The sequence below is a fragment of the Mobula birostris genome, chromosome 1 (genome assembly GCF_030028105.1).
Source record: "Mobula birostris isolate sMobBir1 chromosome 1, sMobBir1.hap1, whole genome shotgun sequence".
In the NCBI taxonomy this organism is placed as follows: Eukaryota; Metazoa; Chordata; class Chondrichthyes; order Myliobatiformes; family Myliobatidae; genus Mobula; species Mobula birostris.
In genome coordinates this window covers 134,822,427-134,836,685 of record NC_092370.1, presented here as the reverse complement: position 1 = coordinate 134,836,685, position 14,259 = coordinate 134,822,427, and positions in this window count along the sequence as shown.

The window sequence follows — 14,259 nt, the reverse complement described above, 5'->3', positions numbered from 1 at the left end:
AATAAATACGCTTCAGAAGGTGTGGTAGCACAACAGTATTTTCTAAATATTGCTGGAATATATTAAAATGTTCCTGCATGAATCACCACTTGGCTGTTGAATGATGGATCCTTATACGGTCACCATTTTAAACTGTTAAAGCAGCCTCATAAATGTTTCTTTCGGCAGTAAATCTTCTAATGTCCTCATAACATTTTTCTAACTTTGACTGCAACTTGCGGCAAAGTCCTGCAAGTGCTTATTTTCTGAAGTACAATTGCTTGAAACATCCATTTTCCACCAAGGCCAAAGAATACGGTCTTTACAAGTTCTGATATTTGAGCAGAGTATCCGGTGTAGATCCTTATCTTCCACTAGAATCTATTTGTTGGTCTGCATTGGGCAATAATCTGCAGAAGTCCCATATATCTTCCTCAGATGAAACTGGCCTCACAGTTCTGGCTCATTTTAAGCTTAACTGAATTGACTCTATTTCTTACATCCTTCACATACATGAGGAGTAAAATTCTTTACGTTATGCCTCTGTCTAAATGTGCAATGTGCAATCATAGTAATTTATAATAATTTATAATAAATAGAACAGTCACTGTGACATGGAAATACACACAATCAGTGTGAGTTCATCAGTCTGATGACTTGGTTGAAGAAGCTGCCCCGGATCCTGTTGGTCCTGGCTTTTATGCTGCGGTACCACTTCCCAGATGGTAGCAGCTGGAACAATTTATGGTTGGGATGACTCGGATTCCCAATGATCCTTCCGGCCCCTGTTTCACACCTGTCTTTGTAAATGTCCTGAATCATAGGAAGTTCACAACTACGGATAGACAATAGACAATAGACAATAGGTGCAGGAGTAGGCCCTTCGGCCCTTCGAGCCAGCACCACCATTCACTGTGATCATGGCTGATCATCCACTATCAGTATCCAGTTCCTGCCTCATCCCCATAACCTTTGATTCGCTAACTTTATCCATCTCTTTTTTGAAAGTATCCAGAGACTTGGCCTCCACTGCCTTCTAGGGCAGAGCATTCCATATATCTACCATTCTCTGGGTGTAAAAGTTTTCCTCAACTCCGTTCTAAATGGCCTACCCCTAATTCTTAAACTGTAGCTTTTGTTTCTGGACTCACCCATCAGCAGGAACATGCTTCCTGCCTGCAGCGTGTCCAATCCCTTAATAGTCTTGTATGTTTCAATAAGATCCCCTCTCAGCCTTCTAAATTCCAGAGTATACAAGCACAGTCATTCCAATCTGTTGACATATGACAGTTGCACCATCCCAGGAATTAACCTTGTGAACCTACGCTGCACTCCCTCAATAGCAAGGATGTCCTTCCTCAAATTTCGAGACCAAAACTGCACACAGTACTTCAGGTGTGGTCTCACCAGGGCCCTGTACAACTGCAGAAGGACATCTTTGCTCTTATACCCAATTCCCCTTGTTATGAAGGCCAGCATGCCATTAGCTTTCTTCACTGCCTGCTGTACTTGCATGTTTGCTTTCAGTGACTGATGTACAAGAACAGCTAGATCCATTGTGCTTCCCCTTTTCCTAACTTGACTCCATTTAGATAATAATCTGCCTTCCCGTTCTTACCACCAAAGTGGATAACCTCACATTTATCCACATTAAACTGCATCTGCCATGCATCTGCCCACTCACCCAGCCTGTCCAAGTCACCCTGCATTCTCATAACATCCTCCTCACATTTCACACTGCCACCCAGCTTTGTGTCATCAGCAAATTTGCTAATGTTACTTTTAATTCCCTCATCTAAATCACTAATATATATTGTAAACAGCTGCGGTCCCAGCACTAAACCTACGGTATCCCACTGGTCACCGCCTACTATTCCAAAAGAGACCTGTTAATCGCTTGTCATGGTCTGGATCGGGGTCCCTTTAAATTTACCATGTTTATGTCACGGTCCGGACTGCTGATTCCCTGTTTTCCCGTGTCACTTGGCTTTGGTGATTAGAGGCAATTAACGCTCGGCTGAACCGGTAGTTTATAGTCTCCGGCTTTCAGCCGTTCGGCGCGGGAAGGTTTGCAAAGTCACCAAGGTACGGTGTGCCAATGCCATCTGGCCGGAGCAAGCCTAGTCTCCACCTGAAGCGAGTGCCGGTAATTTGCCATTCCTCACGGGAGCAACCTTATCAAGTTACCTCGCCAAAGCGAGCCTGCAAAGTTTCCTCACCGAGGTGGGTCCATCAGTTAACCCACCGGAGGGAATCAAGAACCGCTGTCTACTGTTCCCGGGCCGAGCCGAGAGCTCGCCACTACCCGGAGGTTCCAAGTCGAGTCCTGGCTCTGGGGGCATTCAGGTACCAAGTCAAGTCCTTCCCTGGTGGCTTCCCAGTTCCGAGTCAAGTCCTGGCCTTGGCGGTCTGTGATTCCTGTCCTACCCCCCTGTCTGTATCCTTTCTCTGCCCCTCTCGCCTCTAGCCCTCATCTGCAGCCCTCGCCTGCACTTCAGTCTAGTTCTCTTGTCGGAGCGAGATAGGTACTGTCTGGTGTTCTTTCGTGTTGGTCTTGTCTTGTCTTGTCCTCGCCTCTGTGGGGTAAGTCTGGCCATCTTGCCGTTGCCCCGCGGGGGGTCATGAGTCCCGGCCCTATGTCCTGTACCCAAGGAGGGATCCTGGCTCTCTGTTCTGTGTGTGAGTTCCGGCCCTATGTCCTGTACCCAAAGAGGGGTCCCGGCTCTCTGTTCTGTGTGTGAGTTCCGGCCCTATGTCCTGTACCCAAGGAGGAGTCCCGGCTCTCTGTTCTGTGTGTGAGTCCCGGACCTATATCCTGTACCCAAGGAGGGGTCCCGACTCTGTGTTCTGTGTATATGTCCATGGTTCCATGTACCTGCTCTCCCAAGACCGAGGCTCTGTTTACACATGTTCCTCCTCTCCCTAGCCCATGTCATGTCTATGCCTGATTCTGGGGTCCGAGCCCGAGGCAAGACCCAGGTACTGGGTCCTTGCCCAGTCTTGGGCTCAGAGTCCATACCCTAGCCTCTTCATGTCTCCTCTAGTTCTGGGAGCCAATTCCGAGTCCTAGCCCAGACCCTTGGTCCCAGCCTAGTCATAGTCCTCAGTCCGCTATTCCTACTCCTGCCTTGCTCTCCTGGTTTCGAACAATAAACTAAATTTAATTAACCTCACAAGATGTGTCTTGCATTTGGGTCCACCCTTGCTCCCAAAGACCCCGCCATTGTGACATCGCTACTCTTTGTTTTCTGTCAGCCAGCCAATTTTCAATCCATATCAGTACTCTGCCCCCAATACCACGTGCTCTAATTTTGCCCACTAATCTCCGATGTGGGACTTTATCAAAGGCTTTCTGAAAGTCCAGGTACACTACATCCACTGGCTCTCCCTTGTCCATTTTCATAGTTACATCCTCAAAAAATTCCAGAACGTTAGTCAAGCATGATTTCCCCTTCGTAAATCCTTGCTGACTTGGACCAATCCTGTTACTACTATCCAGATGTGTCGTAATTTCATCTTTTATAATTGACTCCAGCGTGTTTCCCACCACCGACGTCAGGCTAACCGGTCTATAATTCCTTGTTTTCTCTCTTCCTCCCTTCTTGAAGAGAGGGACAACATTAGCCACCCTCTAATCCACAGGAACTGATCCTGAATCTATAGAACATTGGAAAATGATTACCAATGCATCCACGATTTCTAAAGCCACCTCTTTAAGTACCCTGGGATGCAGACCATCAGGTCCTGGGGACTTATCAGCCTTCAGACCCAACAGTCTATCCAACACTATTTCCTGCCTAATATAAATTTCCTTCAATTCATCCATTACCCTAAGTCCTTTGGCCACTATTACATCTGGGAGATTGTTTGTATCTTCCCTAGTGAAGATAGATCCGAAGTACCTGTTCAACTCGTCTGCCATTTCCTTGTTCCCCATAATAAATTCACCCGTTTCTGTCTTCAAGGGCCCAATTTTGGTCTTAACTATTTTTTTTCCTTTTCACATACCTAAAGAAGCTTTTACTATCCTCCTTTATATTCTTGGCTAGTTTACCTTCGTACCTCATTTTTTCTCCGCGTATTGCCTTTTTAGTTACCTTCTGTTGCTCCTTAAAAGTTTCTCAATCCTTCGGCTTCCCACTCGTCTTTGCTATGTTATACTTCTTCTCTTTTATTTTTATACTGTCCATTACTTCCCTCGTCAGCCACGGCCTCCCCTTACTCCCCTTATAAAATGAGTTATTAACTTCAAACTTTCTGCATAATTACTCAAAGAGTTGAACTACACGTGCATGTAACGAGAGCTGTATAACTCATCTCTTTCTACCTTAGGTCACGAACTTATCAATCATCCCTGCTGTGGACCACTTTCTGGAGGTCAAAGACGCCAACTTCTACAAAGAAGGAATCCGTATGCTTTACAACCGCTGGACTAAGTGTGTAAATGTAGGAGGGGACTATGTTGAAAAACAAATGTGCTAGGTTTTCTAAAATTGACTCCTTCTATCTTAGGGCATGAACTTATCAATCACCCCTCATATTTAGACCATGTGAGGTCCTTGGTGATGTAGATGCTGAGGAATTTAAAGCTGTTTGCCCTCTCAACTCCTGATCTATTGATGTCAATAAGGGTTAGCCTGTCTCCGTTCCTCCTGGTATCTACAACCAGCTCCTTTGTTTTTGCAACATTGACGGAGAGGTAGTTTTCTTGACACCACTGTGTCAAAGAGATGAGTTCTTCCCTGTAGGCCACCTCATTATTATTTGAGATAAGGCCAATCAATGTAGCATCGTTGGCAAAATTAATTCGCAGATCAGAGCTGTGGGTGGCGACACAGTCAGTTTCCAGTGCATGATTTAAAGCTGGGGTTAAATTATTCTTGAACTACCTTTTAGCGAGCTTTCCCTTTCACCCAATAGAGTTTTAGAAGACTGCAGCAGAGAAACAGACCATTCAGCTAATCTTGCCAAACTATTATTATGTCCAGACCCATTGACATTACACCTGGACCATAGTCCTCAAAACCACTCTCATCCACATATCTATCCAAGTTTCTCTTAAATGTTGCAATTGAACCCAGGGCCATCACTTTCACTTGCAGCTTGTTCTACACTCTCTCCACCCTCTGAGTGAGGAATTTCCCCTTATTTTCCCTTAAAAATTACATAGATAGATACAAAAGGCTATAATGCCAGTGCAGGTCATTAAGCGTAGGTATCTTGAATAGTTCGGCGCCGAAAAGATGGGGTGTTTATATGCTGTATTTTTCTATGATTCTGTGACTCTATAACCTTTCATATTTAACCCGTAATCTAGTCTCACCCAACCTCATTGGAAAAGCACTGTTGTATCCATCTATACCACACATAATTTTGTATACTTCTATCAAATCTCCCCTCACTTTCCTATGATTGGGGGAATAAAATCCTAATGTATTAAGCTTTTTCCTATAACTCAGGTTGTCAAGCCTTGGTGACATCTTTGTAAATTTTCCCTTCACTCTTTCAATCTTATTGATATCTTTCCTGGAGGTAGGTGACCGGAACTGCATGCAATACTCCAAACAAGGCCACACCCAATGTCTTATACAATTTTAACATGACATCCCAACTCTTGTACCTAATACTTTGATTCATAAATGCCAATGTGCCAAGCATTCTCTATAAAAATGCCAAAAGCTCTCTACACAACCCTATCTTTCTATGATGTCACTTTCCAGGAATTATTGATCTGAATTCTCAGATACATCTGCTCTACTCAACCCCCAGTGCCCTACCACTCACTCTGTAAGATTTATTCTGGTTTTGTCCTCACAAAGTACAGCACCTCACATTTGTCTGAATTAAATTCCATATGCCATTTTTCCAGCTGATCCAGATCCTGTGGCAAGCGTTGATAGTCTTCCTTGCTGTCCACTACATCTCCAAACTTGGTATCATCCGCAAATTTGCTGATCCAATCTCCCGTATTATCATCCATACCATTGATATAGATGACAAACAGCGATGGACCCAGCACCGATCCCTGTGGCACACCACTAGTTGCAGGCTTCCAGTCAGAGATGCAATGATTAACTACTACTCTTTGGGGTAGCCAATGTCAAATCCAATTTACTACCTCATTTAGAATGCCAAGTCACTGAACCTTCTGAAGCCCCCTCCCATCTGAGATTTCGCCAAAGGCCCTGTTAAGGTCCATGTAGATAACATCCACTGCCTATCCTTCATCAACTTGTCTGGTAGCTTCCTCGAACAACTTTATAAGATTGGTTAGACATGACCTACCATGCACAAAGCCACGTTGACTACATCTAATCAGTCCCTGATAATTCCAATAGTTATATATCCAATTCCTTAAAATACTTTCCAATAACTTACCTACTACTGATCAGGCTCACCTGCTTTTAATTTCCAGACTTACTCTTAGAGCCCTATTTGAACAACAGAACAACATTATCTACACTCCAATCCTCTGAGACCTCACCAGTGGCTAAGGGCTTTTGAAATACCTCAGCTAGGTCCTCTGTAATTCTCCACTAGCCTCCCACAAGATCCAATAGAACACCTTGTCAAGCCCTGAGGGTTATCCACCTTAATTTTCCTCAAGAGTGCAAACACCTCCTTCTCTGTAATTTTTATGTGGAAATGACCACACTACTGCTTTGCCTCACTTCTATAGATTCTGTGTTTATCTCCCGAATAAGGCAAATGCTATGAAATCCATTTAAGATCTCCTCTATCTTTTTCGGCTCCATATATAGATGACCATTCTGATCTTCAAGAGGACTAATAATACATGAGCACGTTCTATTTTAGGCATCAAGAGTTTAACTGGTACAAATCCCTTGTTCCATAATCTCTTCCATGGGCAAAGGATTCAGGATTAACTTGATTCGCCAAATACATTTACAGGCATTTGGAATTTGCTGTGATGCATTGATCAGAGCGTGACATTCATCAAAAATCTGTGAAATTTGTTGCCAAGGGCAGCAGTGGAGGTAAAGTCATTGGGTGTATTTAAGGCAGAGATTGATAGGTATCTGAGTAGCCAGGGCATCAAAGGTTATGGTGAGAAGGCAAGGGAGTAGGACTAAATGGGGGAATGGATCAGCTCATGATAAAATGGCGGAGCAGACTCGATGGGCCGAACGGCCGACTTCTGCTCCTTTGTCTTATGGTCTTATGGTCTAAAAAACAATGACATTCAGCAATTACAAAGAATAAAGAATTATATAAAAATTTTAGAGATTAAAGTATGGGTATGGAATAAAATGTGCATACCTACATAAATAGCAGCATGCAATTAAAATATAAAGAGCATTATAAAACGTGGTTTAAATTGGTTATAGTATAGTGCTGTGATGGAGACAATATATAGAGGGGGATAGGGTGGTTAACTGAGAATGGTTAATAATATTAACTGCATGGGGGAAGAAATTTTTAAAGTGGCGCGAAGTTTTTTGTTAAAATGGCACTATATATCACTTTCCAGAAAGGAGCTTTTGGAAAAGGGTGGTTAATGTCCATAATGAGTTTCCTGCCTAGTTCTTTGTCCTGACCACATACAAGTTCTGCAGTTCCTGGGTAGACATAGTGTTTGTATGTAGAAAGTGATATTGCGGTTATAACTAGATTGAAACAAAGAGAAACTTGGAAATTTAGCTATCAATATTAGGTTTGAATCATCAAAATGCAGCACTTTGTGACTTCCAAAGCTACAATAGTCACAAGCAACAAATGAAAGGACTACTTTTAGGGAACAACTAATGGATATTTTAGTGAAAGTGTCTGGTAAAAAATTTACACAGTGAAATATTAATGCTTAACACAAAAATCCTCTGAATATTTAAGATATATGTTGATTGGCCAAGTTATTAGTTACCTCCTGTATCTAATAAAGTGACCACTGAGTGTATGTTCATGGTCTTCTGCTGCTAGAGTCCATTCACATCATGGTTTGATATCTTGTACTTTCAGGGAAACTCTTCTGCAAACTGCTGTTGAAACACATGATTATTTGAGTTACTGTTATCTTCCAGTCAGCATGAACCAGTCTGGCTATTCTCTTCTAATTTCTCATTAACAAGGCATTTCCACACACTGGAGATTTTTTGATTTTCGCACCAGTTTATGTAAACTCTAGACACTGTTGTGCATGAAAATCCCAGGAGGTCAGCAGTTTCTGAGTTACTCAAACCACCCTGTGCAGCACCAACAATCATTCCACAGTCAAAGTCACTTAGATTACATTTCTTACCATTTATGATGTTTGGTCTGAACAACAACTGAACCTCTTGATCATGTCTGCACGTTGTTATGCATTGAGTTGCTACCACATAATTGGCTTATTAGATATTTGCATTAACGAACAGGTGTACAGTGTACCTAATAAAGAGGCCATTGAGTGAAAGTTGAAATAAAGAGTACATTTCTCAGAGGTAAAAAATCAACAACTGTTATCAAGTAATGAAGTACGCCTCTTCTCTCCTTTAGGCTATTTTAAAGTGATAGTTCCCTCAGGAATCCATGGTCTTTTTTATCCCCAACAATGACTTCCCTTCTTATTGCACTTTTCCATGCAATGATAGGAGATGCAACACGAGTTCTTTTTCTTCCCTTTCCATCATTCAGGGGCCCTCCCAGTCCGCCTGAAACAGTGGTAGTATTGGAATCATATAGCACTACAGCACAAAAACAGGCCCTTCAGCCCATCTAGTCAGTGCTAAAATGCTATTCTGTCTAGTTCCTTTGAGCTGCCCCCAGACCATTTCTCTCCCTACCACTGCCACCCATGTACTTATCCACACTTCTCTTAACTGTTGAAATTGAACCTATGTCCTTCACCCTCTGAGTGAAGAGGCTCACCCTCATGTTCCCCTTAAACATTTTCACCTTCACCCTTAACCCACAACCTTTAGTTCTTGTCTCACCCAATCTCAGTGGGAGAAGCCTGCTTTCATTTTCCCTATCTATATATATTTTATATCCCTCATAATTTTGTATACCTCTATGAATTCTACCCCCACTCATTCTTGTATGCTCTGGGACAGGGTTTCAACGTTCTTTTTTGCTATGGACCCCTACCATTAACCAACGGGCTGGTGGGCTCCCTATTGGGAACACCTGCTCTAGGAAATAAAGCCCGAACCTATTCAAGCTTTCCCGATTGTTTCTGTAGATGCCCACTGCTGAAAATCTCAAGGCTTGAAAGTTGTGGCTCATGGCACACAGAAGTGTAGTAATGCATTGATTGGACCTGGCAAATCAGGGATCGGTAATCAACAAGGAGCTTGAAATGTCAGCAATGTCCCCAGAAGCATCTGGAAAGGACTTGAGAAAGTAACTAAAGTTGAAAGCAATGGAGATTTTGACAGCCATCAACATAAGAGTGTCACATTGTCTAGAAGGTTGCAAGGCTAGTATCTGGACAATGCAGACTTCAGAAGCCTGGGGAAACAGCATTCTCTTGCAGTGATCTCCTGAACAGTAGCTTATGGGCTAGATATGGCCTTTCTCACCTTCTGTCTTCTACAAACACCACCTTCAGTCCTCCTGGTTGTTAAGAATGATGGTTAGCCTCTTTTTCTTTCTCATCCTCTTCCCTAATTCAAAACCAGAAAGCAAGAATAGCAACACACATCAAAGTTGCTGGTGAACGCAGCAACTTTGATGTGTGTTGCTTGAACTTCCAGCATCTGCAGAATTCCTGTTGTTAGCAAGAATAGCACCCACATTGAGCAGTAAGATCACAAACAAAACAAAAAAAGATGAAGTCATTTTTTCAAGTTTATTTAACACATGTACATAGAAAAATACATGGCTGTTAATGTAAATGATGCATTTGACTGTATGTTTCAATGTACACATAACAAATTAAATAGAATCTTGTTTCTTAGTTGTGAATGGTGGGTTAATTGAAATCAAAACTCACTGTAAGTTTCTGGAAATGAAGATCAAGTCTTCGAGCATTACAGGCATTATAAATCCTAAAGCATCTGTCAATTCTCCATGCTTAATATAAAATGTTTTTCAGTATTTTTGAATGACAAAGATCTTTTGGCCCTTTCAGTCAATGCTGGCCCACAGATCAATCCCACTCCCCAACTTATTTCTCTTAATTTTTCCATATTCCCAACAATTGGAATATTATGTTTAGTTCTGGTCTCTACATTATTGGAAGGATGTGGAAGCTTTTAAGAGGGAACAGAGGAGGTTTACCAGGATGCTGTCTAGGTTAGAGAGCATGTCTTATGACAATAGCTTGAGCAAGCTAGGGTTTTTCTCTTTAGAGTGAGAGAGGATGAGAAGAGGCTTGTTAGAAGTATAGAAAATGTTGAGAGGCATCGATACATTAGGGACATTTAAGTAACTCTTAGATAGGCACACAGATGATAAAAAAAATGGAGGGCTATGTAGGAAAGATTAGATTGATCTTAGAGTAGGTTAACAGGTCGGCACAATGTCATGTGCGGAAGACTGTGTATTGTGCTGTAATGTTTTAGTATATTTTCTGATATGTTCTATTTTCTACCACCATCCTACACTAGGGTCAATTTATAGTGACCAATGATCCTGCACATCCTTGGGATGACACAGGAGCACCTGAAGGTAACTCTTGCAGCCACGGGGAGAATATATAAACTCAAATGGGGTGTGTTGGTGGTTGTCCGGATTGGACATAGATCACTGGAGCTGTGAACAGTTGTTCTACTAGCCACTGTATCATGAAGAACTAACACACAAACTGCAATTTCAGTCCTCACTTAGACCTACAACCTCATAAAGTGCCCAAAACACTTTGCCGACTGAGGTCATACTCACTTACTAACCAGCTTACTAACCTCTAGGATAATTATAGGCTCTGCTGTGCCTCATGACTGACTCATTGCTTAGTGAAGCCTCACATTCAAGCAAACAACAGTTCATATACATTCCCTTCAGCACAGCACAGAAGCTTGCTATTATTTTAGACATTCACACACTGACCTAATGTAGTAGATGTCCTTGGCAGTACCCCTGGAGAGTTTTTGAGGCCCTCTTGCACGAGGCATATGGATGCTGTAGGTACTACTTTTCACCAGCTTGCCAAGTTTCACTGAATGTCTCAGTGCCGTCAAAATGCTGGATCCATCTGGGCAGAACTAACTGAGCTGCTGCCTCTCAACTGTAGCAACTCAGGTTCGGTCTCGACCTCAGGTGATGACAGTGTGGGCAATGTCTGTTTGAGTTTACGGGTTTCACTTGGGCGCATCAGCCTCTTCCCACTTGCCAAAGGCAAGTGTATATTGGGCACTGTTGAATGGCTTGATTATAGGTTGTTGGATCCTGACAATTTTGGTGATCCAAAGGATCTTCAGCAGTGAAGAATGAGGCATAAAACTTTTATGGCCATATTGTTAAATGTTACAAGAGGAGAGAAGAACAATAAGTCTTGGTAAAACAAAGAAATGACAATGGAAAGTTCAGTCAGGGTCTTCTCATATTCAGACCAGAGATACAGAAATTCCAGTGCTAACAATTAAACTATAAGATAGCCAGGTTCAAGTGTTATGACAGCTGCTGCTGAAAAGTAGGAAGTTGAAGGAACAATACTGTGTAATTACTGGAAGGCATTGAATAATTACATGTATGATATACACTTTGGCCGCTTTATTAGGTATACACCTACACCTACTTGTTAAACCAAGTAAAATGAGATATCTAATAAAGTCGCCACTGAGTGTGAGAATTACAAGCAAACATAGGAAAATTAAACTACGGGAAAAAAATAACAATTCACCGCAACCCATGCGGCTGGTGGGATTTGGGGTGGTTGATTCTTGACAGGAAAATGAGGAAAATAACTTAGAGCGAAAATCATTGAGGGGGGTTGGTTTGGGATTGCTCTTTGAGATGGAATTGAACCACTGGGTTGAATGACCACCTTCTATATTGTAAGAAATATGTGGAAATAATACCTCTCCTGAAAGAGTGCTGCTTATATAGTGGAAGTAGTGCTAGTGTGATCACTTGGGTCAATTATGATGTACTCCAAAGGGGTTATTCCCATAATGCAGAATGCCTTTGTTTAACATTTGAAGGTTGACGCATGAACAGCCACCACATCCTCGTAGGTAGATTGGGATCAGAGTCCAGTGGCAATGGAATGCAAGATGACTGGGGACCCTTTAATACTGCAGCCTTCTCCAACTTTACTGCTGTTCTGATGTGTCAGCATCTTCCACCAGCTCCACCGTTGAGGTCTGGGCTGGATCACTCTTTGTCTGCAGAAATAAACCTTGACCTTACTACTATTTGTGACCCTGCTAGGTGCTAAGCTCCATTCAGTGTTGCTCAGGAACTCGCATGCACCTCCACCATGACAAGGTGATGATCCTTGAGAAAGTTCCATGGTGGTATATCTTTTTAACAAAGGAAAGTGACGTCCTTGACACAATGCCACAGGTTATAAGAATTTTCACTATTAAAGCATCAGCTGACGCTGAAACTGACAGTACGCTTTCACAAACCTTGAAAGTGAAGATCACAGTATATGGGAGTTATAAAAACGCCATCAGGGTGATGCATGGTGCTGTCTTCATTCTTTCTGAAAATAAACTTCTCCTTGGCATGAGTGTGCTCATTATAATTCTGCAAACAAAATTAAGTGGCTAGCAGCAGTACAACAATTTTGCAAAAATTGTCAACAAAGTTGCTGCTAAAAAGACGCCAGCAGAGATTTTGACTTGTGCTTGTTGTGCTGCCCACATTTTAAGGAACCTGGTTGTAAATCTCGTCAGCAAAATGTGTTTGTGCAAGAGTAACTAGCAGATGTGAGCAAAAATCCATAATGAGTTGATACCTTGACAATTCTGTAGGTTGCACTAGATTTTTCAAGAAAACAATGAATGTGTCTAAATTGAATTAAATTGCGTGCAAATTACATGCAAATTGCATTTAAACTGAAGGTAAATTGCAATCAAACTACCTCAGATCCCGGTGAACGCAGCAGGCCAGGCAGCATCTCTAGGAGGAGGTACAGTCGACGTTTCAGGCCGAGACCCTTCGTCAGGACTAACTGAAGGAAGAGTTAGTAAGAGATTTGAAAGTGGGAGGGGGAGGGGGAGATCCAAAATGATAGGAGAAGACAAGAGGGGGAGGGATGGAGTATGGAGTCAAAAGAGTTGGACAGGTGATTGGCAAAGGGGATATGAGAGGATCATGGGACAGGAGGCCCAGGGAGAAGGAAAAGGTGGGGGGGTGGACCCAGAGGATGGGCAAGGGGTATAGTCAGAGGGACAGAGGGAGAAAAAGGAGAGTGAGAGAAAGAATATGTATATAAAAATAAATGGCGGCTGGAAATTCAAGCAACACATGTCTATCCACGGCCTCCTCTACTGTAAAGATGAAGCTACACTCAGGTTGGAGGAACAACACCTTATATTCCCTCTGGGTAGCCTCCAACCTGATGGCATGAACATTGACTTCTCTAACTTCCGCTAATGCCCCACCTCCCCCTCGTACCCCATCTGCTATCCCGGCAACATCCTTGTAAACCTTCCCTGCATTCTTTCAACCTTATTTATATCCTTCCTGTAATTTGATGACCAAAACTGAACACAATACTCCAGATTCGGCCTCACCAATGCCTTATACAGCCTCATCATAACATTCCAGCTCTTATACTCAATACTTCGATTAATAAAGGCCAATGTACCAAAAGCTCTCTTTACGATCCTATCTACCTGTGACGACACTTTTAGGGAATTTTGCATCTGTATTCCCAGATCCCTCTGTTCCACTGCACTCCTCAGTGCCTTACCATTAACCCTGTATGTCCTACATTGGTTTGTCCTTCCAACGTGCAATAACTCACACTTGTCAGTATTAAACTTCATCTGCCATTTTTCAGCCCATTTTTCCAGCTGGTCCAAGTCCCTCTGCAGGCTCTGAAAACCTTCCTCACTGCCTACTACACCTCCAATCTTTGTATCATCAGCAAACTTGCTGATCCAATTTACCACATTATCATCCAGATCATTGATATAGATGACAAATAACAATGGACCCAGCACTGATCCCTGTGGCACACCACTAGTCACAGGCCTCCACTCAGAGAAGCAATTCTCTACCACCACTCTCTGGCTTCTTCCATCGAGCCAATGTCTAATCCAATTTACCACCTCTCCATGTATACCTAGCGACTAAATTTTCCTATCTAACCTCCCATGCGGGACCTTGTCAAAGGCCTTACTGAAGTCCATGTAGACAATATCCACTGCCTTCCCTTCATCCACTTTC